At 38.4% G+C, this 22165-nt stretch overlaps 1 long non-coding RNA gene across 1 annotated transcript in view; it reads left to right on the forward strand.

Annotated features, from left to right (window-relative positions):
- LOC116797406 overlaps positions 1–22165 on the forward strand; it is a 135829-nt gene that overhangs the window by 68066 nt on the left and 45598 nt on the right. The window contains exon 3 of the long non-coding RNA XR_004360648.1: positions 12786–12869. This is a non-coding gene — a long non-coding RNA (uncharacterized LOC116797406). The remainder of the gene's footprint in view (positions 1–12785; positions 12870–22165) is intronic.

Below are 22165 nucleotides of genomic sequence, written 5' to 3' on the forward strand. Positions count from 1 at the left end.
CAGTATACCTATAGGCAATTCCCTGCCTTTGGCTCATTTAACATCCAGAACCTTCTTCCATATAATAACATGTAAGCTATGATATATTTAATATATCATAAAAGTCTTCTTGCACTTTAAAGAAATAGCATAGGATTGTCACTATGGATGAAATATTTGTTGCCTTGATTTGCAAAATACGTTCTTTGTCTACAGCATTCATTTCTGTTACAGCTATTTCACATCACTACTTTGTCTCACTTTTGGCGTGATCTATATTATATGTGCCTATTGTTCTGTTTCATTGCAGAAATGGTATGTCTAGCAGCCAATTTGTCCTCCTCTATTCAAGAACCTTGGTTTTCTGGACCTTAAGAGACTATATGGACACTTATATAGATATACATGTGTATATCTCTAGTATCTTTTTCTAAAACCATGAACAAAGAGAACCTAGCCCTGGGATGCAGGTGCCACAGTAAATAAATGGAGATCAAAAGATTTCATATTGTGAAGAGATGCAGTCAAATCAGAAGGCATAAAAAAAGGAGAATGTTTTTAAAAGGCCTCAATCTAGGTGTTTTTTTCCTCAAGACATATCCTTTAATTTTCTCAAAAGTCTTAGAATGCTTATGCAGTGCAATTTTTTTCCTAATCTTTCCTGTATTATATTGATGGTTTGTGAACTGGAAAGATGGACCACAGAGTTATAGAGTTTCCATGTATCAATGTGTTTTTGTTCTCTCTCTCTCTTTTTTTTTTTTTTTTGAGGGTAATGGAATTAATGTGCTTTGCAACTTTCATATGAATGTAAGGGAAAAACGAAGCTGCCAATATGAAATGGATGTGTCCATAGGTCTTGATTACTTCTTCTTCCTCTTTCTTTTATGAGAATGCTTCACCATGAGCATTATCTCAGTATCTCTTCCTTTGTAATTAGTGATTATAATTAATATTTAACTGCTGTTATATCATCATAGCAGTGTACTTCTGAGCATTCTTTTAAAAATCATTTTGAAATGCAGCTATGTAATGATAAATATAAATGCATATGGGACAAACTACACGGGAGAATTTGAAATACCTAGAAGTTACATTTTTTTTCTGATAAGGAAAATCTTGAAAGTATAATTTTTCTTCTGTTTGAACAGAAATGTGGATGGAAAGGAGATAAAGAGGGGCTGTGAAGTTGTTTACCATGCCTGTGTGAAATAAACAAAAGTCAAATACAGTATTGGATCATGATAAGGGGACAGCTCATATCTTTTTAGCTGTACTGCTAAATCCATGCCTGATTTAGAGTGAAGACACTTAGAGTTGTAGGGAGGCATAACCTATTTCAGGATGAAAGGAAGTATCTTTCTGGCAGTGAATTGTCACCTGTACAAATGGCACTTGCTATACTGTTCCATTTGCACTGGGGATGGTGACTGGGGTGAGAGAATCTTCCCAAAACGTGCTTCTGGGATTCTAGAAACTTGAGGCAGTTTCTCCTTGATGCTTGGTCCTACTTCTCAGGGGTTTCAACACCCTAGTCCTGTGTAGCAGATGCTGTTGGTAACACAACTTGATTGTTCTTAGAAGCAACCGTGTCAGTCACAGGTTGATATGTTCCCAGGCAATGCCTATTTAGGAGAGGTGTCAAAATTTAGGATTAATAGTGCCTGTTTATCTGAGAGATGTGCAATTTTTAGAATTCTTGTCTAAACACTAAAAAGATTTTCTGCTTATTATGGTTCCACTCTGCTAAATTGATGAATATTGTCCTTTATTTGAAGTTGTTTAATAAAGATCTTAACATATTGTTTAGATTAAAGCAGCTTTGCATTTCATTAGAAAAAAATATTATGTAATGATTATATTTGGACCTCATCTTCTTTTTCTTTTCCCCTTGCTAGTATTATTCTGTGGTGGCCTTCAAACAAGGAGTCTTGCTAGATTCTCACTGGGTGGCCAAAAAGTAAAAGATTACAGAAGTTACAAAGATTCATGTTTGTTTTGGGTGGAGGCTTCAAAGGCTCACAGGCTTCCTTACACAAGGATGCAGTCAGGAAATGGGAAGGGAGGAAAAAAAAATTAAATCTGTTTTATATAAAAAGGGGGTCGTAAAGCCACTGTCCTTGCTTAGCCTCAGTGGAAGGGCAGTGTACTCATGGGTTTCTTTGCACTATATATGTCTTTGACGTTTGTGTTAGTTGCAGTCAATAAAGCTTCTTTTTTTTTCTTTACATGTGCGCCTTAGTAATATAAAATACAGTGATATATTCATAAGGCAAATTGTAAGCAGTGTGCTAAAGCTTAGACACTTAATGTGTATAGTTTTGAGGTGCTGGATGATGGGATGTATTCCAGTCCATATGTTCTGCAGATTGCAATTAGTAAAACCCTCCTGCTGCTATGTGGGATAAAGTGTGAGCTAGGATTTAAAGTTTGGGTTTGGTTTTTTTTTTTTTTTTTTTGCGCTAAGTTACTGAAGGAATTACCTCATCAGTTCCTTCCAGTACTAAAGATAACTCACTCATGTGGCTTGCCCAGGCTGGCCTGTATCTGGAGGCCTTGTGATTTTGTTGTATATCACTAATGTTAGTCACTTTATTAGATGGTGTTAAGATACAGCTGTAAATCAGAATTCTAACATGATATTATGGATGTCTGCATGAACACAGGTCTTTATATACCATGTCAGACTGTTGACACTTAAATAATTGTGCACACATATGTGCTAAGGATGGATGAAAACAAAAGGAAGAAATTATTTCTGCTCCTATTTAATCCATTGACTCTTTTAGCAAAGAAAGGAAGGAAACGCTCAGTATTAATATGAAGTTGCTTATATATGCTGCCAGTGGTGTTATCTATTATGTTTTAAATATCTTGGTCAAGAAAAAAGATTTTTCTTGCGTTTTCTAGCTGTAAATTTTTTTCCCCAAGGTTCCTGCCCCTCCACCCCCTCACTTTTCTTTTAGGAGGCTTCACTTAAGGAAGTTGCACACAGGAAGTGATTTAGATTGTAGAATGGACACAGGCACCATACATATGCATGAGGAGATGCTGTGAGATAATCAAGGCTTTGAAAGAAAGTCACCATGGAGCTGAAATCCCACAGAGGAATGACTGGGAGGATTCAGTGTACTCGATTTGCTTCTTTGAAATTGTTAGCCTTAGTCAATATTTGCCTATGTAGGAATTATTGGTTTTGTTATTTATGTTCATTAATAGGGTAAGCCTTACATCACTTTTGTGGTGAAGTAGCTGTTTGTTTCAGTTCCTGGACAGCCAGGCACTATATCAGGTTGCCATTTGGGGCATTCTGCAGAGCACCCCAATGCCCCAACACTATTTGAGTGTTTTCAAGCTTCATCTGGGTCTGTGGGAACCAAGATGTATGGAAAAGAGAGGGCTGGACAGAGCTAGGAGCTCCTCTAGGGGAGGAGATGATGTGCAGCTGAGCTCAGTAACAGGATATAGCCTAAAACTGATTTGGCTAAATCTACCTGGGCAGCCAGGACAGGGCAGGCAGCTGAGATCTCTCTCATGCTGCTGCTAATTGGCCAAATGACTACGTGACAGAAGCTGACCAATCCAGGACATTTTCATTTAGAGTCATAATATGTAGTCACCCACTGATTTAATGAAACTGAAACTGAGGAGTAGCAGCAGACACTGCAGTGTTACAAACTGGTCAGAACCCAAGCTGGTTAACTGAGCATTGAACTTACTACGTGGGAAAAATTGAGCAAACTTAGTTTTCTTGGCAGTAGTTACCCTTGTTTTCCATTTCAGGAGGATCTGGGGCTCTGTGAAATATAACTAGAGATTGTCGTTATGAGTCCTGCTCAAGTCAGCTTCCCAAGACCTCTTATGCTCAGCACTGACTCTTAAGTCAGCTCCAAAAACTTTTAAAATAGATATTGCAGTGTGATTGTTGCAAGATTAATGGTACAGATTCTGTGGATGTAAATTATAGTTCGATTTGGGAAAGTTTGCTTGTCTAAATCCCTCATAAATACCTTCAAGCAAATATTAAAGTGATGGGGGGATCCTTTATTTGCTTTGGGTTTCTCTTGGTGTAGTCATTCCAAGAACTGACTTCAGTCTGACTATAGTGGCAGAAAATGAAACCTAATATAATTTCCACTAAGGGATGGGAATATTAAAACAGTTTTGGAATCCAAACCTGAAAACTTTCCCAACTTTGTCAGTCTAAAGGTGTTCCATTAATTCAGTGAGTATCCTTACCACAATGAATTCAGAGATGAGAAGCTTTACAAATGGAAGCTGTGACAAACCATTACACCAGCAAAAATCAGTTTTGTCTCTAGAGTGGCAGGTATTTAGACACTCTTTCTTTCTTGTTGCCTTACCTGAGAGTCAGTGCTGTAAAACTGAGAAAACTCTGATTATTGTTTATACCTGGGCATCCTTATGTGGCTGTGATGGTACCCAGGAACACTTACCTGATGGTGTTTGCTGAAGTATAAACTATGGTAATAGTTTTTGCTAGTTCTTCACTGAGGTACCTGATTTTATTAGGGATTAGAATGCTATCTTTTAAAAAACCAATGATTCTCCCTTCTGAATTTACTACCAGTATAATTTAATTAAGTATACATAATTTCTTAGAGTTACTATGACTAAAAGTTGGACTTCTGATTGTGAAGGTATTCTTTTTGGTCTAGAAATACATCCTCAACCTTTCAGAGAAGGTGGTTAGAAGTAGGTTCCTGTCTAAAGATAGAGACAAAAGAACCCCCACCAAAACATACTATTCGGCATCTTATTTATTGTTTCTTGTGCCAGCCTTTTAGAAGCTTGAATACAATATTTTCTTCCCTATCTATGCTTCTCCATTTGTTTTTGTATCAAGATAATAGACTTCATTTCTATTTTTTTTTTTTAAGATATTAAAACATCTGTGTTGTCAGAGTAATTCTCCAGGCTGGGTTCCTCAATTATTTTATAGTGAATGTGGCAACATCATGGAATGTTTACTGTTATTTACGGGAATTGTAACCAATAGGAAGAAAACCAAGTGAGTGTTTGCATTGCTGCTATATTTTGGAAAAAAAGGTTTTTGGCAGTGTAGAATATGTGTGTGTAATAAGCTCTGTATTTTAATTATAGTGAGAAAGACATAAGAGGAAATTTCCTGTATTTTTTATGAGCATGACTCATAAGGGATATGTTTGCTATGGTTAATATCCAGTGGGTTTTGCCCTCCGAAGTAGTGTCCGATGTCTGTGCACAAAATTCCTTCACTTGGCTGATCTTAGACCTTGGCTTGTTTTTGGTTGATTTCCACTGTCTTTAGTCAAATGCAGCTGTATTTTCCTGGTGTATACCAGGGGTAAATTCTGCCTCAATGCACTGAGGCCAGATTCCCCCCCTTCCCCCCCCTCCTTTTATGTCTGCAGTGCACCATACTGTGGAAATGGATACTCTAAAATCTCATCTAAACTCATGGTTTTGGAACCTACCTGAATTCGAACTGCTTTGGTACATTTCCTGGCAAGCACATGAAAGCTAAACTTGTTAACTGCGCTGTCAGTGCTGACAGTTTTGGAGTACCATCCCCCAAACTTGAATGTTTGTGTAGTCCCATGAGACACAGTGCTTAGATGCTTTCCTGAATACTCAGTACCGAGGTGTGCTGGACCATGGCATGCAGTGTGGGCATGTTCTTGCTGTCTCAGGTGAGTAGATGCAGCCAATACTGGGGGCTCAGGAGGAGGACAGCTGTGAAAGTGTAAAAGGGGTTGGGTGGGAACAGCACAGGGGAGTTTCCCATTTTTTTCTTGAAATGGATGGTACTGTTGTTTAAAGACAAAAACCCAAACAACATAACAACGAAAACCTACTGACACACCTTTGGGGAGTCCAGTAAGAAAAAAATGTGACAGATGGCTGCCATCCTAAGTAACTTCATTATTAGTGGAAGAATGTAGTAGATGTGTATGTTTCTATTCTGCCTATGGCTGAGGTACTGGTGATGGTACCGGTATTATTTCTGTTCTGTGTCATCCCAGACATTTTCTAATATGCCAATGTCACTAGTTGCTGAAAACTAAAAGCAAGTTAAGTATAGCATTAAAGCCATCTGGTAGTTCAAACAGAAAAGTTAGATAATTAGCTGTTCTTGTCAAGGGACTGTGATTAAAATAGGCCATCTTCATAATAGTGACTGGTTTGCAAGGGACTTCCTGGAAACCACCTGGGATAATGAAAATGAAAAGAACAAAATTAAAAAGGATGGGGAGGTTGTGCCATTATAGCTCATGATGACTTTTTTAAGTGAATTAAGTCAGCTTTTAATTTGAAGACCGTTATTTTGGTACTTTGGAAAGAAACAAAGATTGAGTTTTCTGACTGTTTGGCAATGTGATGCCATTAGGTCAGCCAAGTTACTGCTGGAGATCTTTAACATTTCTGTGTGAAGCTCTGGTTTCATTGCTCTCATCCTTATTAACTTGTGAGTGCTGCCAGCAGAGCTCATCTTCAAAGGCCACTATAATCTGTGTAACCTGGTGGCTCTTGCTTAGGGAATTTGTTCCTTCTGGGGAATTAGCACTATTAAGAAGAGGAAAAACATCAGAACACAATTACAGCATCATTCTTTATCAGTTAATGATTGCAATATACATAACAATGTTAGTGTAATATGAATTTATATTGATAGATAACTTTTAAGGGAAAAGCTGTTTACCAAGTAGTCTTAAAAGAAACCTTATTGTGAAGTGGGAGGAAGGATCTGAGTAACTTTGGCAGCTCCAGCCCCCTCTCCAGCACTACTGTGGGGGAGCTCTGTGCTCCCTTTGGCTTTTCCTACTGAAGTCTTGTCCTCTCATCCAAAGAGATACCATCAGGGAAACCTCCACAGGCTGAACAACACTTGCCCTTTCCTGCATGTGAATTCCTTAGTGGATGCCCTGTGCCAATGTGATAATTTTAAACAGTGAAGTTTGACCTGAATCATCTGAATTACGTATCTTTGAGAACACACTGTTAAGGGCAGCTATGTTAAATAGACTAGTAGGATAAAATAAATGTGTAGTGAGAATGCTCCATTATTGGTATGATTTAATTAAATATATTTTCACTTCATATGGACAAAAATCCTATATATAAATGAAATTAGTTGAAATTTATTTGGCTTTCTTTTTTTTTAATTGACAGTTGCTACTTATTTAACAATTCTAGTAAAGAGCTGTTGATGCTGTTTCAGATAGAGCCTTGTTAAGAGTTTCAGTGTGACTGTAGTGTTTTTTCGTATGAAATGTTCTGGAAATGTCTCGAAAATGTAATCAAGTTGAATACTTAAATTAAAATGTGGGCAACAATTAAACGTACTCTGGCTTTTCTAAATTATTCTAAATTATTTTCATTTAATGGAGCTTTTATGTGTCTTTATTCCTTGATTAGGAAAGCAATGATTTGAAAAATTATTGAGGTCTCAAAAGTGTCAGGGATGCTTAGCTTTAAAAAGCATGAGTAAACATTTTAGTGCAATATGCTCCAAATAAATTACTGTGAATGTTTGTGGTTATACAAATATTTCTGATCAGTATAATGGGTCAAACTTTCATATCATTAGAAAGGTGCCAACTGTACGTATGCATGATCTCGTTAATAATGTATCAATGCATTGTGTATAAAACAGCAATGTGATGCATCTAGTGAATGCTTCTCTCAGGCTTGTTGTAAGAAGTGCTGACCCCAGGGAATGGCCTGAAATTGTGTCAGGGGAGGTTTAGGTTGGATATTAGAAAATGGTTCTTCACCCAGAGGGTGGTTGGGCACTGGAACAGGCTCTCTCCCCTGGGAAGTGGTCACAGCACTAAACCTACCAGAGTTCAGGAGGTGTTAGGATGATACTCTACATGGTGTGACTCTTGGAGATGGTCCTGTGCAGGGCCAGAGTTGGACCCGATGGTCCTTGTGGGTCGCTTTCAACTCAGCATATTCTGTGAATCTGAACACTGCATTATAAATTTTCTTTTCCTTTTTTTTTTTAATATTGAGAAAAATAAACTATTAAACTCATAAAAATTGCTTTTGAAGTGCTTTCTTGAAAACCTTCAAAAGCGGTTTTTTTTAACTTCCAGGTGCAGGTTGGCAGTCATGCTTTAGGTTGCCTAGTCATGAGGTGTTTCGATATCAACACTCAGTGACCTCATGGCCATGGTTCTGCTTTGTAGTATTTTTGTTGGTAGCAAGCTTTTCCATTATGTCCAGTGAAACAGTCTGACTTTCTAGTATTTGTACATTTTTAATGTTATTTATGTACAAGGCAGAAAATGGACTGAGAAGCTGACAACCAAGGTGAAGCAAGAACAGGCTTTTCACTTGTTAATATTATGACTGGCTTCAGATGAGTCTTGCAAATGAGTAAGCTACTGTCAAAGGTATGAGATAATAGAAAGCCTGGGTGGCTTGGGTTGAGCACTGTGAATCTCTTGGTGGCAGTTCATTGCAGTCAAATTTAATCTGCTTTTAAAATTCGTATTTTATTTTTAAGGCCTAAAGCTTGTTATGTGGTATGACAAACCATTAGAATATTTCCCCCCCAAACTGTATTTCTCTAATGTGCCAGAGTTTTTTCACATCTGCTTTTTGATGAAGTGTCTGATTATACATTTTTGTTTTGTCCTGTTCTTTGTACGAGTTGGTGAAATTCAGATTTTCCTGTAGATAAGCCTTTGGCTTTTTAGTTGCTTCCACCTTGCAAAGAAATTAATTCCTTCAAGCCAGTGAGTCTGCAGCTCCAGCTGTGACTGTAGATGAATGTTCTTGCAGGGTCATGTACTGTAGCTCTGAACCTAAATAAAAGGATTAACAAGAGTTCACTTGGAGGAAAAACACTTAATTTCACTATAATAACTATGAGAATCCATAGGGAAAACCAATAAAGCTTTACTATTAAAATTGTTAACAAATGATTATTCCACCCTGACCCCCTCTTCCTGCTGTTACTGTACTTTTGGAGCAGTAACAAATGATGGGATTGACCTAATTCATGGTAGTGCTTTAGTCCCTGGACTACAAATGATCTTTTACTTGTAAAATAATTGCTAGTCTAGTTCTTTTAGGAGACAGTGATGGCATTTATGAAGGAAACAATATTTTCTGGTGCATTTCACTCAAAACTTTGCTTGGTGTGAAGGAAGAAGAGGCATCGTGTAGACAGTGATGCTGGGACTGAGCCTGGTAGCTAGCAATGCCCAGATAATGCCCCTCATTTCTTCAGAAGAGCGTGAATATTTTCCACAGCCAACACAAACTACTTTTGATGATTCCTGGCAGAAAGGGAGGATTTCCAGGGTGACTCTCTTCAGCTGCAGATAATAGACCTCATTGTTTTATCTCCAAGCCACACCTCTGCTCAGGATTGGGGGAGAGTAGAGGGGCTGTTGGCAGGGGGCTTCCTCACCCAGCAGTATCTCTGTTGGGTGTTGGTGACTGTGGTACAGTTGCTTTTCACTGGAGTGAGCGATGTGAAGGGCCAAACCACTGGTCAGGCAATAATCCTTGAGGGCTCTCCTGTCGAAAATGGAGCTGCAAGGAGAGGATGGAAGGATTTATATCATAGTAATCTTGCCTCTTCCCCTAGAATTCTAGGACTACCAGCCTCAGGAAGCAGTCAAAGCAAACAAGACAATATTTGTCCATTTCCTTGGGAAGGAAATCAGGTAATCAAAATTGACTAATGTGACTGTCCTGCTTGGTTTAAGAAATCAAGCAGAAAAAAGTTGTCTAATTTTAAAGGTTAAAGCTCGATACTAGCTTTGTCTTTTGCTTCATTTGGTCTTTGGAGGTGGTGAGTCCTGGTTGGTAGGTTGGTGACCCTCATGAACCCCTGTCTAGAAAATGCCATGGTGCCCATCTGAGTTGCCTGCTAGGAGCTCCTGATGCTGAAGCCAAGGCCTGAAGTATGATGCATGAACAGGTTTCCCCGAAAATGGTCCATGGTTCTGCTTAAGCACGCACTTAGCACCACAAACTGGAAAGCATTTTGGGTTCTTTCATGTGCTTTTGTGTTCCTTATTTTTATTTTAAACATTTTGCCCCTTTGAGACTTTTTTTTGTGCCTACTATATATTTTCAAAGAAATATAACTTATAAAAGTATTCCTCAATCTTTCTTTCATCAAAAAGTTACTTTTTTTTCAGAGAGAAGAAAAATCTGTGGACGGCATTGAGTTGTGTGTTTCAACAATGGTTTTCATTCTTGACCAGATGAGAATCACACTCTACTTTGGCTGTTGACTCACTTCTTTTGTTTCTCTCTAGTTTTCTTGCTTGCAGGCTCAGGAATGTGTTTTTGATTTTTTTTTTCCTCTTCATGATTATTTTGTGGAGAACCATCTGAGACCCTATGGACTACCAGTAGTCCATAGGGAAGGCCTAGGAGACACAGTCTGCATAGAATGTCACATGAACTTTTGTTCTTCGCTATACCCTTGCTCCAGCACTCTTTGAGCCAAATTTTTCTGATGGTCTCTTGTTTAATACTTAATGTGGCTTTAATTAGTCACAAGTAGCAACTATTTTCTAAAGGTAGGAATTGCAGTCAAATAAATTAGGCATGCTCTTTTATCAACTAATTTTCGTTGGTTGGTTTGATTTTTTTTTTTTTTTTAAAGGTAAGCAGTCAGTGCTTTAGAGGTGTTTCTGGTTTTCCTACATTCCTCAGTGATCTTGGGTCCCCTTGCAGAAATTGCAAAGGTTCTGTTGGAAGACACTTGAGTTTTAAAAGCACTGTTTTGTGGAAACAGTTGGCTTGATATTCTGACTGGATTTTCAGTACCTTAGACGTGTAAGGTGAAAATTTTAGACCAAAGCCACCGCAGATAATGGTACAGCTGTCAGCTGTCTCTGTTTATGTGTTAGGTCTTTCATTGTTGAGTACATATTAACAGGATTTAAACATGGACAGGGAAGTGTAACTCAGGGTCTTCTCCCTCCTCCCTTCCCCCCAGCTCCCAATAGCTTGAATGTTCACCAGTTTTTTAAGATGCATTCTGGATAAAGCTACTCTACATTAGCAATTTAAATGTTCTGTATTCTGCTGCTGAAAAATGCTGCTAAATCCATGTCTACCAAAAGGCAAGGTGAACCGGGTTCTTTGTCTCACATGTCATCCAGTTTGTACTCAACCACATTGTGCAGTCTAATCTACACCTGGGAAACAACTCATTGCCCTTGGAACTTTCCTCTCCATTCTGTCTGTGCTGTCTCACTGAAGGCTGAGCAGGTTGTGTGGATGTAAAGGCAGGTATTCATTAGCCATGACAGGCTGTGGCTGCTATTGTAACATATGAGAGTGAGGGAAGCATAACTCGACCTATTTTTTTTTTTTTAGGCTAGTTTGATCTGAGAGCTAACAAATTGATTTATCTATTTAATTTGTAAAAAAGAGCAAATATGAGAGGAGTCCGTGACGAAATAAGAATATCACTTGTTCATGCTGTTTTTTTAAGTTATTTCTTAACACAGGGCTGCATTAAAACCTCTTCTATGTAATAGGTGGCAAGGTTCTGTAGACTTTTTGACAGCTGTGTAAAATTGGTGGTGTGAAAAGACACAAATTAGAAAACTGAATGTTAGATAAAACACTTAAAATTTTGTAGATGACAAGATAAGTATCTGCGGATGGATTTAGTAAACTTTGTCTCATAATAAATGAGGTATAGCGAAACACAGTTATAGCCGTATCCTGAGTGATACTTTGCTAGACCTTATTTACTGGAGTAGGCAGCTGGACTGTCCATGAGTAGCAACTATGCTAAGTAGCAGAAACCAGAATGTTCCTATCTTGCACCTTAGGTCTGATGAAGATAATTTTATTATGTGTATAAGGGAGAAAATATGCGATAGAGATGTAATTCACCATAAAGTACGGTGTCCTTCATAAAAACAGACCCATTAGCATTCTTTTATGAAGGAGGACCTTTCCTGTGCCCTAGAAACCGTGTTTTGTCCATGAAGTTTACAGTGCTGTGCTGGTAAACATGGGAGTTAATTGCAGTACATGAAATTTGAAAGGTTAATTTGCTGTCTAGTTGACTGCACCCTTACTCTGTTAAATCAAGCAGATGCATGTAACACTAGCAGTGCACATTTTTTCTTATTTGGTGTTTGATTTAGAAAAAGAAGACTTTGCAGAGATAACATTTAACTGATATAAGTTGCCTTTTAATACACTTCTGCTGTGGGTCTAAAGTCAAAAGGTAGCTTAAAAAATGCTGTGTCCGGAATGTTAAAGTATTCTTTATACCCGGACACTTAAGAAATGCAGAGCTTTACAACTGAAAATAAAGAAAGAATGTTAAGGAAGGGCATATTTCACATTTAGCATAAGTAATTCTTTCTGTAAAATACAACCATAATTTGGAAATGTTATTTCTTTTTCTGTGAGAACTGAAAAACTTCTCTAGATATAGTACGAATTAATATCAACAAGTGAATATGTAGATAGAGCATAGTTGCCAAATAATTAAAACAACTATGGATGATTCTTTCTGATTCTTCTATTTTTACATGTCATGTTGATTTTCCATCTTTAATTATTCTTGTTAGTAATTGTGTTTCCTGTGGTTCTGGTTCTGCCTCAGCCAAATGTTCCACAATTTAGTTTGAATGCATGGAGAAAGTCTAAATAAAAAATTACATTAAAAAAATAATTGGAACAAAAGAAATCCTTCCAAATGCAGTGCCAGACTGAATTCTGAAGTATTATTTTTCAATTTGCTATGGATTTGGTGACTTTTGTGTTGTGTAACATGCTTATATTTCTTTTTAAACACTTAGGAGTTCACCAGACTTTTTTGTTGTGTGGTTACCGAAGCATTATCCTGGGACAATAGTAATGATGGATGGATGAACGTACTTCAGGTAAGAAATCAGATGTATGTCATTTGGGATGGCTGTTCATTAACTTTCCTCTCATTGTTTTGGTTCAGCTGTAATAGTAGGAGTCTTTAATGTTACAGCACTAAAATTCACTGATTATTAAACATAAATCTCTTGTCTACATGAATGTTTACATATGTCTCTCTATAAATCAGTGTCGGCAAATTTTTTGTTTTTCTCCTAAATTTAGTAACTCTGACAACAGATGATGTTGCTGCTATTATAGTCCTTACCCTTGGTACTGTATAAAACATTTCCTGAAGAATTTTATTTCGCATTAGCAGTTACAAATGTAAGTCTGAATATAAGGATAATTTCAGCATTTCTTGAGTGGTTTAAAGTAACTTAACTTGTTCTTTAAGGCTGTGCCAATTCAGGATCTAGTTGTGGAAGTTAACCCAAGATTGTTAAAGCCTGCACAAAGGCAAGCAAAAGTTGGTCTTGGTTCACAAACTTCCTGAGAAAACATGGACAAATTCTTTAGTTTCAGTATCAGTGGAAAGTAAGTACCCACAGACCAATATCCTTCCATCTCTGGTAGAGAAGATAGTATGTCCAGAGTACTTTTTTTGCACAACTCTGATATGCCCAGGGCTACACTGAGCTTTCTGTGCACATGAGGATCACCATATTGTGCTGGTAATGTAGAGCAGCCAGTGCTCTGAAGTGAAGGTAGTTACTGCTGAATGCACATTGCAGTTAAAGCCAAAGACTTGGGCTTATATATAAGTGGTGTCTTAGTACGCATGCGGGCTTTAGTACCTCTGGGCTTCCAATTGTCCTCTTCTTTTCTTCCTTTGTTAAGAGTATTGTGAAGATGAATATGGTGAAGACTGCATTGTGTTCAGGTTGGAGCCAAATGTGTAGTATAGGTAGAGTGTTAAAGGGGTGTCTTAAGGCAAGAACACAAAATATACAAAGGAATGACCCTGGAATTACTTTATTCTCCAACTTGCAGGATGTAAGAGCATAAACATAGCAAACATATCAAAATGTCAATATCTGTCAGATCAAGAACTGTGTTAAACCTAGAGTTTTAGGGAAGGCATAGTAGCCTCCTGTCCCAGGGAGTGCTGATAGCTGATGCCAGGAGAGGAGAGTGGAGTATGCTGTTGCTTCCCAGATCAGCCCCTCATGGTCCACATGTTAAGGATATCTAAGTTAGTGCTGGCTTCTGTGTTGAGTAGCCTTGGCTCTGCTTTCCCTTTCTGTGAATTTGTAAGGTTATGTTTTGAACACAAGGTGAATTTTTAGGCTCTGCAACTTCGTACTGTTCAGGATTCCCAAGCTGAATGCTGTGAGGGAGAGAGCAAGTAGTTCCTGAAGTTAGTTTTGAACCTCCTACTTGCTAATTTCATTTTACGTGGGGACTAAGTTGACATCCCAGGAAAATCAGGAGTTGAACTGAGCCTTTTCTGCTCTGGTGGAGTGGTAGGAAAGGATGATGAGTGTGAAGCTTTAAAGAAGGATTAACAAGCAGTTACACTAAAATTTCCTCAAAGTGAAATGAAACTGCTGGTCTTCTTATGGTGCTGTTGGTGTCTTCCTAAGGAATAAGTTGGAGACAGCTGCTCAGACCTGCCTCCTTAGCTTATTTATTGTGATTTTAATAGTAATTTGGATGTTGTTGTGTGACCTTTATGTTCTGTACCTCCTTGAATTTCAGAAAGCAATAGAGAAGATGATATGTCATTTAAGCTGTAAGGCAGTCATCCTGGCCATTTTTTTCCTGAAAGAATTCGAGATTGTGTGGAAGAAACCATCATAAATTTAAAATATCCTGGAGACACACACTCAGCAACATATTAAAATATAGAACCATTAATCAGAACTGAACTATATTTTTTCTTGTTGCTTTTCTTTCACACACTTAAAACATTGCTTTTGAGTTCACAGAAACTTTAGGTGGAGTAAAAACTAAAGAGGAATTGCTCAGTGATGCTTTTGCTGCAAAATCATTGCACTGAGGACCTGACTGTACATATTCCAGCTGATGTGTCAAGGCTATGGAATAAAGTGTGAATTGCATAAATCTACCTGACTTGCTTAGATGGAGTCACAGAAATACACTATGCAATATATATGATGTTAACTATTGTGGTAGGGTTGCAGAACTGGAAAAGGCTATGGCTTTGCTGAAGGTGAACCTCTTTGAAAAGGTAAAATTTTATACTTTGAATGTGCTAACTACAGAATGCAGAGTACTACACTTTCAAGAGTAAAGACATTTAAAATTCTGTAGAAGCAAGCAATAAAAAACAAGCTCTTAGCTAAAATTTTAGATCCAGATGAAGGAGAAGAATTTAATTATTATGATTCTCCTTGGCAGACAATACTTGGGAGACAGAATTTATACAGCTGGATAGAAGCTTGGTTTATTTTTTCTCTTGATTTTTGTTTTTGCTAAAAACAGTAGAGATCTTGGACTTAATAGCTGTTTCTGATTACAGAACCAACTATCCCATCTGCCTTCATTTTCCCTCCTACATCTATATACCTTATGAGGTACAAGGCAAGTTGTATGTAGCATATTGTTTAAGGCTATTTCAGTTGGAAGATGACTCCACTGTGCATGTTCTGATGACTCTCATGGAAGAGCATGTAAAGGACTGCCAAGGCAGCTTTCTCACTTAGAGGAAACTGTTGGGCACCTTGTTCCTCAAGTCCCCAGAAAATGGGCAAAGGTTTTCCCCCAAATCCCTTCTGGGTGGGCTGATGGAGACTGAACTCGTGGTACAATATGAGCAGCTATTTAATGGAGAACCAAAAGAAGGAACCTCAAATGAAAAAGCTTTGTGATACTAGAACTGTGGGTGAAGTGTTTGCTCACTGTTTTAAGCCTTCAAATTGGGGCTGTGGTGGGGAGAAGGGCAAATCTGCTGCTTTGCTTGCCTGTACAGGAAGGAGTGGCTGAGAAAAATGTGTTGAGAGAGTTTGGTAATGGAGAAAGTGAGTTGGACAATTTGATTAGGCTAAAGAGAATAAGGTTTATCCACTGATCATGTGGATGCATGTGAATATGTGGAGGTGGACTGTTTCTTGCCAGAGACTTTTATAAAATTGTAAAAACAGAGCAGTTTTGTTTTTTTTTTTTTCTGTAGCAGGATATAGCTAGATTGTAAACTTTGGCAGGACTCTTAACATCTGAATGCTTCTTGAAACTCTGACAATGTTTTTGTAAAACTAATTCTGAAACTGGAATAAATGAGAGCGTTTTCTATATTCTCCCTCCTGTTAATTAGATGAAACAGTAAGTTTTATATTTTGTCCAGAAAGGGGTCAAAACAAATGAGGAATTGAGAGTGGAGGAGCCAAAGAGGCATAAGTAATGAGCCAATTTCTCAAACTGGCAATGACATACTAAGAGTTTGGAAAAAGTATGCTTGCAAGCTTCCTTTATTATTATAACCTCTTGAACAGAATAATCCAGTCCAAACAGCTATAAACGCTTTCCAATAGAGAAGTTTATGACCTAGTTTCTGACTGAAACACAGTATCACAGTGTGTGGAAAGAACTTAAATGAAGATGCTGGTGGCAATGCCTCTAGCACATTGTATTAGACACTTGGTGTATGGCCCTTTGCAAATACTTGTTAATTGGAGTCAAGTGGAATGAATTTGAAACATTGGAGTGTGGTGTGTTTTGTTCATTGTTTGGTTTTTTTTGTTTGTTTTGTTTGGTTGGGGGTTTTTTGTTTATTTTGTTTTGGTTTTGGGTTTTCTTTGGTTTTTGGTTTGTTTTGGTTTTGTTTTGTTTTGTTTTTTCAGGAGGTGTAGATACTTAAATGCCTGAGTTTTTACGTAGAATTTTCATAGAATGGCTGAATTTTTTCACAGAGGACTGTTTGGAAAAATGTTCATTTTAGGGTTATTTCAGTGGGAGTTCAGCAATTATAGAATACCTTTTTAGATCCTGTGTTTAGAGCAGTGAAAAAAAAAAGGTGCATTTAGTCTGTTCACGATCATAAATCTGTTCTGGAGAGACAGGGATAACTTTGATTAGGCTTCATTCTGTTCATTGCCCTCCTGTGAGGAGAAGGGCAAGGAGTTGTGGGGAATGTGCTAGGTTGAGGTGGGAACAAAAATGTTGAACTTGTGATTTGAGTATCCATTTCTCTTGAACTGAAGAAACACAGCCTGGCAGGAGGCATCAGAACAGGCCACATTTCAATTAGCTGCTCTGGTGAGAGGTCGGCAGACAGGGCATTTCTGTGCTGGGGGGCGAAACAACACGTAAGTAAACTGGATGAGCTGTTACAAGTTAGGGGATTTTGGTTTGTCTCCTTTTTATTGCTCTTCCTGTGACTCACTGATGTCACCAAAGGCAAAGGAGCTGTGCTGATCTCCTATCAGCTGCAGCTGTGGCCAACACCAACCATCCCTTTCTTCTGCTTTTTCGAGGACGTTCAGAGTGATTTTGAAAGCACATAACATTAATGTAAAGAAGAATTTCTGAGTGCTGTTGAGTTTCTGGGTGTTGGTTAGCATAGAAAGAGCTATAGTTAAAATTCTTGCAGTGTTTCAATTATAATTCCTTCATTGTTTCAGTTGCTTATAACTTCCTGAAATGCTCTTGTCTCAAGTTGAAATTTTCCAGACTTGATCTTGGCCTGACAGTGACCTTTTTTCCCCTATCCTTCTTTGTTTCTCTTTTCTCTGTGGTATTAAGTGAATATGGCTTGGGTGTTTCATTTATAATGAGAAGAAAGTAGTAGAAAAATACATTATGGCTATTACTTTAAAACACAGACGTCATGAATAGCTCAAGCAGTGCAGCTGCTAAAGAAATGGTGGTGAAAATCATCAAAAGTACTTCTTGAATCTTACCAGCATCTGTGAGAGAGGGCACTCAGAGGTCTTAAACTTTCTCTCCATCATGCACATGTATTACATAATTATCATGCAGTTATTTTGGCTGATTGGTGATCAGCTGAATGAAGCAGTAGTCTTTGGTGAAAGAGTGAATCTGTTTTTCGGTGTTTGCCATGACCCTGGTGAGACAGGACTTGAAATTCAGGCAAGTGCTGTGCTGGGATGTGCAACAGGAGCCCTGTGGGGCACAACTCCTGTCTCACAGTTCAGGCTGAAAATGCTGAAGTTTTCAGAAACTCTTCTCCCAAGAAAGCTATTTCTTAACAAAAATTTTAAATAAACTTTTGACTAACTCTTCTCAAACTGTAGGCTATAGTAGTTTAAACTAGAACTCAAATGTCTTAGGGGATGGAATTTAAACATGGAGTGGAAATGGTAAAAATAAATTGTCAAGTGCTTTCTTTTAAATTAATGCTGATATTGTGTCTGTTTATTAATTTATGTAAAGGCTACTGATTATGATGGTGATGTTGCTAAACAAAAAACTACAGGGTTTGACTTCTTGACTTGTAATATGCGTTTCAAGAAAAAAAAGGTCATGTGCTTGCCTGTTGGCTTGTGTACAGGCTCGCTTAAAGACTGGTTTCTGCCAAGGACAATCACTGTGAGTGTTTCTATAAAAAAATGTAAGAAATTTTCATTTCTAGAGTTGGCTTCTCTTGGTCTCTTCTGTTCCATGGGAAATATCAATTCACATGCATTCATGAATCATCTTTGTTTCTGAATGGTTGTGTCTTTCCAGTGATACAGACAAGTGCCTGACTCTGAAAACTGCAGGGCAGCAGCAGAGAGAGGGTGAGAACAGAACTGCCAGCAGATCTTGGCAGAGGTTCCCATTGTACTCTCCAGCTCTGTAACATACGTTTTAAGTGAATTCCCTAACTCTGAACCTCCTGTGTAATAGCACAACTCTCTGATCTTGTAGAGGACTGTAGAAACTTTCTCTATTGCCTGTCGCAAACTTACGTTGACCACCTGCAAGATTGTCCCTTGCAGGAGCTCAGGAATGACGTTCTGACACTGCTTTAGGAGCACTACCAGCTGCTAGGTTAAAGTAAGGTGCCTATGGAATAAACCCAGCTTTTCATGTTGCTGCAGAATACTTATTTCTTGTTGGAGAATAGTACTATACACATGTTTTTCTTAAGATTTAAGGATCTCAGCATTTAAGATTTGGTCAATAAGTACAACAATTTCATCACAACCACTTTCACCTCTAAAAATTAATCAAAATGTATCTGCTGCAACGCAGAGTGATACAACTACCTTAAAGTTGCATTGATCTGTCATAAAAAGCAGAGTCTAATAAAGTTTCTAACTTTAAAAGAAACAGCTCTGTGTTGCCAGTTTGTCTTCAAAACAGGGGAAATTGTTTTCTTTAAATCAGCAATCAGATTTTGGTTCAACTTGCTGTTCTTTTGATGAGAAACTTGTCGAGTGTACCATCTTTCTGACTTGTCCCTGAGTGAGTCACAAACTATGTAAGTATGTAAAGGACATGTCTAAAAAATTTGGGGGCTTGTTTTCTGGGAAAACCTTGGATTCTGAATTTTTTCAGGCCTCTTGATATGTGGTAAATTATTAAAGTGGAATTACTTGGAAGAGATACTGTAATAAACTTCAGATTCAGCAACTAAAAGACACCTTGTCCTTAAAGCTGCCCTTGCTGGTTCTAATGATGATGATCAATTCATGCTTTGTTGTTGGCAGCAGGTAGTGAACCACTGCAAATGTTGTGGGTAAATGACAGTCAATGTGCAAGAAGTTTTAGGTTAAATGAAATAATCAGAACTTCCTTGAAAATTACAAACTTCTGTTTCTGTCATGATTTCCTTGTCGTTTCAGTCTGTCTTTGAAGCTACTGGTTTAAGTTTGCTCTCTTCCATGCTGTTTTTGGGCTTACACTTTCAGTTACATTTTTAAATGTTGAATTTTTGAAGGACAAGCATCTATTTCTACCACAGATATTAAAATGAAAACTCACTTATTGGCACATGCAAAAATTTGGGGGTTTTGACCTTTTTGGCTCAATGTGTCTAAACTCTACACTTGGATGGATGGGTACTTTCAGAGTTACAGCTAGGTATTCATTTTTTAGCCAGCTGTAGGATATTTAGGGTGGATTTCTAATAGGAGCATGGAACTAGTTTTATCACATTGACTTTCTCTTCAGTGGTTTCTGCATTGGTTTTTCCCTACACTTTAATTCTAGGTATAAGTATTCTACTAGTCAGAATGGGCTCTGGTATTCGAAACTTTAGTAACAAAAGTGTTTCTGTCTTGGGGTATTTAAAAACTGATCTTTAACCTGTTGAATCAAGTTAAATGGAGAGTGATAGCCTTAACTTGCCTTTTTTTTTTTTTTAATTTCAGCTAATTTATTATTAAATACTCTATGGTGATGAGTGCTTTGGAAAAATTCACTTTAACTTCTGAAATGCTAATTTAGTAATCATCCTTGCTTTGTCACTTCCCCAGCCCCCATGTATCTCCTCTTATATACATGCTCTATAAGTTAGTGAAAGACCAGACACATAACCCACTATAGGCAGAGAAAGCTCCCTAAGAGAGCTGAAGCAGCTCCCACACAGTAAATTCATTGACTTGCTGAACACTGCTGCTGGTCTACTGAAGGAGGGATCAGAATTGCACTTTTTTTTTTTTTTGTGCCTGGCTAATTGTGTGAATGCATCCCATGTGCCTGACCTCCCTCCTCTGCCTTCCCAGGGCCCTCGAAAGTAACCATAATCCTCCTGCCTCCTGTTTCCTTGCCAGAAAAACACATCAGCTCTTAGCTTGGAAAACATCCTGCTTTGCAGATGTGCCGTGTTCCAGGGAGGATGGCCCTCTCCTGGCTGTGAGCTCCTCAGATCAGCGGCATGACGGCATCTCTTCTCAGCCCTCTTGGAAATGATTAATTCTGGTTACGTTGCTGCTCTGTGTATACAGTCAGAGCAGTCTCTTTTCTTATTTCAGGGATCACTGCAGAAAGGCCGTGTTGCAGATCGTATATCGTTGGGTTTGGACATTTGGTAGATATGGTGACTCATGGGTTTATTTTATAGTCAGCTGAAAATTCAACTTGCAAGTTTAAACTTGTTTGAGGATGCTCGCAATTCAAAGGGTTTTTTTTTAAATAATTTTTTTGGGAGTCACAATTAGTGCGTAGACCCTCTTGCAGGGAGAGGTTAAGCTGAAGTGGAAATACTTGTATTTTGCAAGCAATCAAAGAGGATAGTGACTTATTGGCCTGTTGTGGGAGAGACAAGGGTTTGTACCCTTATGTAACACTGTCTGGAGCAGACTGACTGGAAAAGCTGATCCTCTGCTGTGTGACCCAGCACTCGTAAGTGCTGCATTTGGCTAAGGAAGCGTTCAGTGTCTCTGTAAAAAGTAACAGTCTGTCTGTGACTGTAAACTGTGAAAGGCAGCATGAGGTTTTCTGGTCAGGAATTCTTCAGGCACAGTCACCAGTGAGGTGGGAGACCTAAGGAGACTGGCAGTCTGGAGACCAAGAAGTAGGAATTTAGGCAGGATCAAAGCAGGACTGATCAGGAATATTGTCTTGTCAGCAGTCTCACTTTACTGTCATCCAGTGTTGCATGCTTGATTCCCTCTGTCACCCACCCTAGACAGCCTTGCTTTACTTTCCCAGGGCAGAAGTATCGGCGTGAGAGATTTCTGTGTGCAATTGAATCTCTCTGGTTGGACCACCCTTGGGCAGGCAGACTACAGTCAGTCGGATCTATGTTGGTGGCAGCGCAGCTTCTCTGCCATCTGTAGGTTCAGATATGCTTGAGATTAGGCCTGTTTCAAGCTGTCTCTTTCATGGCTATACCCTTCGTCTGATCCCAAACATTAAGAGATTAGGTTTCTTGAAATATCAGCAATTGCTGTCCTCCCTGGCTTGAGCAAACCACTTAGCCCACAGATGTGGGAAGGCTTGAATAGGTTTTCAGCATGAAAGAAATGTTGAGTTCCCAAGATGTATAATTTATACAGAGGAATAGTTTTTCACCTGCAGAGTGTTGGTAAATGCTGCTTTTTGTACTGTGGTCAAGGGTGTGCACCGATAAGCTGGTGGAAAAAGGAGTTTGCAGTGAAGGTAGGTGTTTATTCTATGGAATGAATACAATAAAAATAGGAATATGCATCAGACATGGAGAGTGCTGACTTCTCAGAGCTTTCCAAATGCACACTGGTTTAAAACTTTCATCTTATTTTGTTTGGGGACTATGTTGCAGGTTTTGAATGTTGAATATTTCAAAATAGAGCCTTTGTCATAAGGAAATGTTGAGTACGTACTACCCCAAGACCTATTAAAAATCCACAAATGGCAGGCAAAGCAGAGAGTTTTTGATTCTCATGCAGTACTTTCTGAGGAAGAGTGTGAAATAAGCAAAAAT

Source organism: Chiroxiphia lanceolata, chromosome 1 (assembly GCF_009829145.1).
Source record: "Chiroxiphia lanceolata isolate bChiLan1 chromosome 1, bChiLan1.pri, whole genome shotgun sequence".
NCBI lineage: Eukaryota > Metazoa > Chordata > Aves > Passeriformes > Pipridae > Chiroxiphia > Chiroxiphia lanceolata.